The sequence below is a fragment of the Vigna unguiculata genome, chromosome 2, assembly GCF_037176805.1.
Source record: "Vigna unguiculata cultivar grain cowpea cultivar isolate G323 ecotype 2 chromosome 2, ASM3717680v1, whole genome shotgun sequence".
Lineage (NCBI taxonomy): Eukaryota > Viridiplantae > Streptophyta > Magnoliopsida > Fabales > Fabaceae > Vigna > Vigna unguiculata.
Genome location: NC_140793.1, coordinates 15,630,552 through 15,638,930, shown reverse-complemented (window position 1 = coordinate 15,638,930; position 8,379 = coordinate 15,630,552). Strand labels below are relative to the sequence as shown.

Sequence of the window (8,379 nt, the reverse complement as noted above, 5' to 3'; positions counted from 1 at the left end):
TTCTTTTCAAAACTAGGTACTTAAAATGATGAGAAGGATTTTTTAGGGTGTCTTGAACACTTAGTTCCTTAAAATTAGGTCAAAATCAATTTCAAGGAGCATACAACAACACAAGGCATAAATCTCATGCAATAGTTCAAAAACTTAGAAACAAGAACAAGAAAACTCAAAGAAGCATATGACAAGAGACTCAAGCAAAAGTTAGACACATTTAAAGACTCAACATGACATACACAAAGACACAAACATGTAGCTATCATGCATTTAAACTCATGGATTTGAGGCTCATAGACTAAGCATCAAAAGACATCTTATTCAACCACATTGAGGAGCAAAAGAGTCACAAAACCGAAGCCAAAATTGCCACAACATAACCTGAAAACGTTGTTTTTCGTATTCTCGGCAGCTCTGACCTTTGCTCACTCATTTGATAATAACTCTCTCCACAGAACTCCAAATGCATTAATTCTTTTTTTGTTGGAAACTAGACTCACAGAGCTTTCTTTTGATATAAAGAACGTTACTTTTGGACCACTGAGCTAGCTGCAGTATTTTTTTCGAAAACGCACACGTTGCTGCCAGCACTGTTTTTATGTGGACCATTCAAAGATAGCTACACAAGACAAGGTTAGAACATGAAAACACCATATTCAAGGACAACCAAAGCTCTAGATACCAAATGATGAGGGATTATCTTGTTCCTTTTTAAGATTATTGAATATGGTGTGAATTGATTAAGAAAACTAAGTGAAATCCCCACTGGACATTAAGATAGCAAGCTATCTAGATGTGAAGGTTCCTTTCACAAAGCTCAAGAGAAGGAGATGATGGATTGATTCAAAATGAAAAGGAAATGGAAAGCACATAAATCATAGAAAACCAAGAACAATTAAAGGAAGAAGAAAACATAAATTGGAAAGGAAAGAAATGGTAAAAATGTGAGAAGCACGCCACTACAAGGCTAGGCTAGAAGCCATGACAACCTTGAAGATGAGTGGATGTGTGCCGCCACTTGCTATGCAAGATAAGGCTTAAAAGTATTCACTCCCTAGGGAGGAAACTCTCACAAATGGTTGAGACACAAGAAAAACCTCTGCATCAATTTTCAGTTAAACCTCTGCATCAATTTTCAGTTAAACCTCTGCTGCATACAAGTTAAACCTCTGCATCAATTTTCAGTTAACGTTTTTGACATCAAAAATCGGAGAAAGATAAACAAAAGGGTTCTTGGGGAGTTCATTAATACTCTTCATTGATTTTCAAGTTTCCATCAAGACTCAAAGAAGATTGAATTGGTTCTAAGGTTTCCTTGCTTCACATAGGATTGTGATGTAAAGTTTTGCATAGTTTCTTGGTAGATTCGTTTAAGATCTTTCTGTTGTTGTTTTATGTATTTCCTTCAGGGAGTGATAGGCATATGTAATTATGTGTAGCATTACCTTGCTTGAAATTCTTGAAGTGTATTTCAAGTCCTTGTTTATCTAGAATGTAGGTTTTACATAGGTCGATCTTGTATTCCAAACTCTTGATGTTTTAGTAGAATTTCTAGCCGGGATTGCTAGAGATTGGATGTAGATTCGTTTGAATCGAACCAGTATAAAATTTGGTGTGTCTCTTGCTTTTCTTTCATAATATTTTAGTATCTTGTTAATTAAAAAGGTTAAAAACTATACATTCTGGTATACACCATGTCAATTGATTGAAGATCTTTAAAAATTGTTTTAAAGTGAAAGAACAAACCAAAGTTTGGAAAAATCAATTCACCCCCTTAGTTGTAAAAGATTGGCCTAACTATTTCAACAAATGGCGCCTAACGAGCTTATACATGTTTTAGAAGGTGTACTATACCTTAGCGGGTAAGACCAATATAGCTAATACCCGGTTCAAACCGCCAACTTATAACCTTCGACATAATCTATCTTGCCAAAGACTAGAACAATTGATGTACTATACCTAGGCGACTTGGACCAATATAGCTAACTACCTGGCCCGAACCGCCAACATATAGTCCTAAAATAAGAAAGTAGCAATTGGTTAACTACGCAAAATGATGACACATACATAAGGGCGAACGCTGCTGATATCGCTATCGTTAGGCGATCAAATTACCACTACTTAACTTTAGCAATTTCAGTATTGCCAAGTTAGTAGTGAACAAAATAGTTAGAGTTAAGATAACCTTGATTCGTCTCACAATGAATACGGAATTGATCTCAAATATTTGATTCTTAAAAATGCAATTAAAACTAACAACTATAAAAATAGGGGGTTTTGATATGCAAAGAAAATGACATGGAAGATTGTAAACACGGTAATAGTAAATAGGTTAATTCCACTGCTTTTTCTAAATAAGATTCTTCATTGGTTATCTAGAGATCATTGTTAAATTAATTATTGTTGTTGATTTACAAATCAATCAATGTAAAGACTCAATTCATTTGTTGGCATTCTCACTTTTAATCAAAGTACAGTCTCAATTAAAAGTGAGAATTTTTAGATTATCCACAGTAAATTCAATCAAAGTACAGTCTCAATTAAATTTTACTATGCCTAATCATGTCTATTCCTTTGTTTCTTCACCAAATAGAAAACTTAATTAATCAAAGTAAAGTCTTGACTAATTTTAGTTAAAGTAATTACCTCTAATCAAAGTACAATTTCAATTATTGGCAAAAACTTATTTAATCAAATGAAAGTTTCTAAATAAAATCAAAGTAAAGTCTCAATTTAATTTAAAAACCTTTTAACTCATATGATTAGCATGCGTGTAGATTTAGAATCATTATTTTTATCCAATTAAGAAACAAAGGAATAGATAAACAAAAACCAGAACAATAATCAAAATAACAAACACATAAATTCATCTAACCTCAGAATCTAGTTAAGAAATTACAGTGGAATCAACCCTTAAAGTTTAGCCCTCCATGGCTTTGATGGAATACATGATCATATGAAGGAAAGAAATATAAAAAGAAAAGAGAGAATGAGAGATGTGATGGATGACGGTGTCTGCCAAAACCAGAGAGTTCTAAGTTGTCTAAGTTGTCAATTGTAAGTTGTTTCTACTCCCTTAAGTCTGTTTATATAGGCTTCAACTGGACTTTGGGCTTTATCTATTGGTTGCTAAAATCTTTTATTTTTATTTAATTAATTAGCAACTTAATCTCTGTCCAATTTTCAATTCTGCCCCTCTTATTTAACGATTTTTGCAGTTTTGACCAGAGTTGACTACACATAAATAAAATATCAGCACAAACACCGTACTAATACTAGTAAGATTGAAGCAATAATGAAGAAAAAGAAGTTTAAAAACAAAACTGATGAAGTCAGGAATGTTCCGGCCATTAGAGAAACGGCAGTCAGCACGATTCTCTAATTAATTATGTGGGGCAAGTTTTAGTTATGTGGGGCGTTCAAATTAATTAATGCTTGTGAAAGGCAAAAAAGGACATACAAATATCCTTAAAAAAAATGCTTCTACAAGAGCTCCGAGATCCTTGTCAGATATGCTTTTAAAGCCAACAACAACCCTGCCATATTAAAAAGTTAATGAAGTAAAGCTTCAGAATTTCTCATAACAAGCTTCTTATGATTAATAATGCAATCATAAAATATGTGGAATCTATCTGCATGTTAAATTTAACAAGATTGGAAATATCAATTAAGAAATGCACCAACCAACAGAGGAAGAATGCAACCCATTCAAAAAGAAAGTCAAGATATCAGATGCAAACATTTCACTTCTAACTGAAGCAAATTTTAAAATCACGAAGGTATGCACCATCCATCCATATATAGAGATATAGGTTGTTTCACAATCAGTTGACTAATTTTAATAATAACGATGAAAGCACTATAGAATGCTTTTCATCTAGCCTATATTGTCTTCAGAAATTTTTAATCCTAAACTGCTTCTAAAATGAGAAATATGACCCAATTAGAAAATGACAGCCAAAGGTCTTGTACATCCATTTAAACAACGCAGAATTTGCTTCAGCACAAGCAACCAACTGGTGTCTAGGGAGAACATGAGAGTATGAATAAAAAGAGAGAACAAGACCACCTAAGTCCAGCACACCAACAACATCAAAGTGGCAAAGAGAGATTTTGTTAAATGTTCGAGAAAATCTGACAGGGACTTGGGTATTATGGGGTGCCTCAGTCCTGCATTAAGGAGTATGAATGGCTTGGCGAAATAATTAAGTGACTTGGATTTGGTTCTCACCCTTGACGGCTAGCTTTTAAGGGAGGGTTCTCTTAGTGTTTGGGTGGTTATCGGTTTGGTTGCTAGTGTCTTAGAAAGGACTGCGTTGGAAGGTTTGACCAAAAAGACCGAGTGAAGTGCTGCAGAGTGTGGGACCTAAATTTGGCAATCAATATATGACACTTCTTATTGTGCCTAACTTTGGCGCCACCATGTTTCTAAAGTGAATTTCTGATCTGTGGAAGGTTATAGTCGTGAATGGTCAAAATCTCAAATGAAAACTTTAGCTCGTATAATTGCCATCAATTTTCAAATTTAACTTTATAAAATTGATCTCACACTTACAAATAATTTCCCGTAGTTCTTTCCCCCATTTTCATCATAAACAAAATCAATTTGGTCCCTGCTAAATATATTAACATTAAAAAAAGGAGCATCTAGATGTGTTCCCAATGAATATTAAGCAGATAATCAATGGAGTGAGTATCTGCAGGAGCTTTGACCAGAATATGATAGAGCATCTGTAGAGGATGACTTATAGGAAAAAAACACATAAAGAAGCATCTATTTTTTATATAGAGCACTGATATACCCCACAAAAGGTAATCCCGTTTGAATTAAGTAGGACCACTACGACAACAAAGCTATCCCTTTTAGTATTTAATGCAGTTGCATATGTAGGACTCAAATTTGAGACTATCGGTTAAGCTAGAACATCCCCGTGCTAGTTGATTTACATCCTTGGTGGTAAAGGAAAATTATTGTATAAAGAAAAACTCAATTAACTAACTAACAATGGTGTTAAAATAATGTAGTTGTTTTGAAAATACTTAAGTTTAAGCCGAGGCACTGATTTGAGAATAAAAATACTTTGGTCATGAAATTGAAAGGAAACTACAGGGCCAAAATTTGGATTTAACCTTTGAATTTTATTTAACAAAGGATAACATCTTACTCTGTGTGGGATAAACACAGGTACCAATGTGAGGTGAGACTGAATATTTACCTGCATTTCTTTATATAAATTGAAATAATTTACCTTTCCTCAAATTCCCCCAAATTCCTCCACTCACCTCAAAACCCACTTTTCCTTTCATCACCCATTTCTTTGCCACTGCATGCATGATATAACATCATGACTAATTAGTGAAATAATTGATAAAACTGACACAGATAGGATTCCCTGGTCATAAAAGAATCAAATTACTTCCATTAAGGATTATTATGAAATGTCAACAATTCAAGTGAGATGCTTATTTCTGACAATTAAAGTCTCTAAATCAGCCAATCCAAGATTGGGTTGGGTCAAAACCACATATAGCTAACCATATTCAATGTCGATATAATAAATTTGTAAACAGAGGATATGCACATGTGCAAGATCCAAAGATAATTAACATAACTCCTGATGCTGTCTGTGCATTACAGAATAAGTAGCCAAATAGCTGTCCATTAACGCGTGAGCATGTTAGCAAGGCCAAAATGGGCACATCATAATTCAAATCTAAATATAACTAACAGAGCAAGGGTAACTTAAGTACAAATATAGTTAGTACTGTTTCTAACAATGCAGGGGAGAGAAAAAGGCATATACATGTATCCAACCAATGGCTCAGATAACATTAGCATTAATATAAAATTGAATATAGAAAATAAACAATATTCACAATATCATTACTGACTTAAGTTGAGCCACAAGACATACCAAATTAGAACAGACAAAAACTATCTGCTTCTCCAGTAGAGCTCCTGCAAAGAATGCTAACACCTGCAGAATAGACATGTAGCTATAAAAGTCCTAGACAAACATTATACAAATTCTACACACAAATCAATACATTTCAACTCCAGGGCTCAATGGATCAGCAATATTTTAATGCCATCTAGGCTTACTTGTTTAATCATGTGTCCTTCAAGTCTTTACAACTGTGTTAATTTATTATCATGTATAGATCATAATTTTTGGAACTGTTTTCCTTTCCCATAAATCAGTTGTAATATATGTAATATCTCCCATAACCTCTGCTTTCTAAAGTAGTTGACGAATTATGAAAATGGCACCATAGTCAAATCAGTTTTTTCCACAAATGTGAAAAGTGAAAAGTGAAAAGGATCTATCTTTCTTAAGTATCAGTCCAAGCAGAAAAAATTGGCAAGTGAGACAAAGAAATAGCAGGAGGTGGCCTCATTTGAACCGTTGGTGAGGGTAACCAAAGACGTAACATTGGTACTAATGGGTTTCACAATCTTTGTTTCCATGGAGTTACCATGGCTATAGCAACAAACATCATGCATACTAGATTGAGTTTAAATAAGTTTTTTCATTCTCTATTTCAACAGAACTCCATTGTAGGTGTAGTTTGCTTCCATCATTATTCATTGTTAAGTTCAACAAACATGTTTTGGATCATTCACTCTTTCCCTTTTGTTTCTCTCTCCAATACTTACCAACATCGCATCACCTCTAACCTCACAACAAAAGTTCATAAGTAAAGCCCCCAACACAAGGCCACAAAGTTCCTGTTATAGCTATCCCAACATTATAAAAACAATTTTCGGTGCTTTAGAACAACCAAAAACTCAAAGATCAAAATTATTGATTTTAAGTTTATCATTGCGTATAGAAAACACCTTGCATAAGTGCCTTTTATAATTGATGTCATCACTTAACCAGATTATAGACCCTTCATGCTTTCAGACAAATTAAAATTGACCCTAGGAATGTCTAATTTCTAAAACTAGTTGGTCATCACATCAAAGGAATGTGAGGCATGTACTGTTTTAGTGTAAGAAAAAATTCGTGAAGGGATTAACGAGAACCAAAAACTAACCTTGGCCGTTTTCACTCCAACATCAATCACACTTAACTCCTGCAAAAGAACAACTACCAATTTCACTCATTCAACAAAACAACAGTAATGTGTGGTTAGGGTTCAAATGCTGACCTTCAGAGGGAGAAAGCGTATAAGAGATGGACAGTGAGAGAGACACAGACTAGGAGTGACTTTGTAGGCGACTTCGCACGGTGATGCTAGCAGACGAAGAGCGCATAAACAACACGTGACGATGACGAGGCAACTTCGCACGGTGACGGCGGCGACTTCGCACGGTGACAGCGACTTCGCACGATGACGACGACTTCGTAGACTCTTCGCACAGTGACGGTGAAGGTTGGGAAGTGGGAGCGTGACAGTGAAGGTTGGGAAGTGGGAGCGACAAAATGAACTATGTTCAAAACGAGGAATGTGTTAAGGAAAATGAATGAACGAAACAAATGGGATACGAGAAACATTCTTTGCCTGTTAAAGTTCAACGAGTATAATATATTTTTTAAAAATTAAAAATAATATATATATATATATATATATATATATATATATATATATATATATACGAAATTTATACCAATTTTAGCTATAACTGGTATAAAAAGTTTTTTTCAATATTGCAAAAATTCTACCGCATTAATTTTTATACTGGTTGAAAGTATAATTAGCATAGAAGATCTCACATTATATACAAAATTGTCATCCGCCTCTTGTTTTGTACCTGGTGGATTTGAACATGTATAATAATGTAGGTATAAAAAGCTTATTTTTCATTAGTTATATGAAGCTTCTACTCCATGGGTTCCTTTCAATAAAGTTATAGAATTACTCCTGGTGGAAAATTGTTGATACCAAATGATGAAAGGATTAACTTGTTCCTTTTTAAGATTATTGAATATGGTGTGAGTTGATTAAGAAAGCGAAGCGAAATCCCCACTGGACATTAAGATAGCAAGCTATCTAGATGTGAAGGTTCCTTTCACAAAGCTCAAGAGAAGAAGATGATGGATTGATTCAAAACAAAAAGGAAATGGAAAGCACATAAACCATAGAAAACCAAGAACAATTAAAGGAAGAAGAAAACATAAAATGGAAAGGAAAGAAATGATAAAAATATGAGAAGCACGCCACTACAAGGCTAGGCTAGAAGCCATGGCAACCTTGAAGATGAGTGGATGTGTGCCGCCACTTGCTATGCAAGATAAGGCTTAAAAGTATTCACTCCCAAGGGAGGAAACTCTCACAAATGGTTGAGACACAAGAGTGTTTTTACTTCAAAATGTTCAACCCTTTCACATGTCTAGGAGCACCCCTTACATAGAAGAGTTTACGGGCCTCTAAGCAAAT

The 8,379-nt window shown here is 34.4% G+C and overlaps 1 long non-coding RNA gene across 1 annotated transcript; it reads right to left on the bottom strand.

The window, feature by feature from the left end:
- Window positions 1-3,290: 3,290 nt before the first annotated feature.
- On the bottom strand, window positions 3,291-7,465 carry LOC114173105 (uncharacterized). The gene is made up of 4 exons (XR_003602451.2): window positions 7,150-7,465; window positions 7,036-7,074; window positions 5,910-5,972; window positions 3,291-5,318 (listed from the first exon to the last, which is right to left on the bottom strand). It is a non-coding gene; the product is annotated as an uncharacterized LOC114173105 (long non-coding RNA).
- Between the last annotated feature and the right edge of the window lie 914 nt (window positions 7,466-8,379).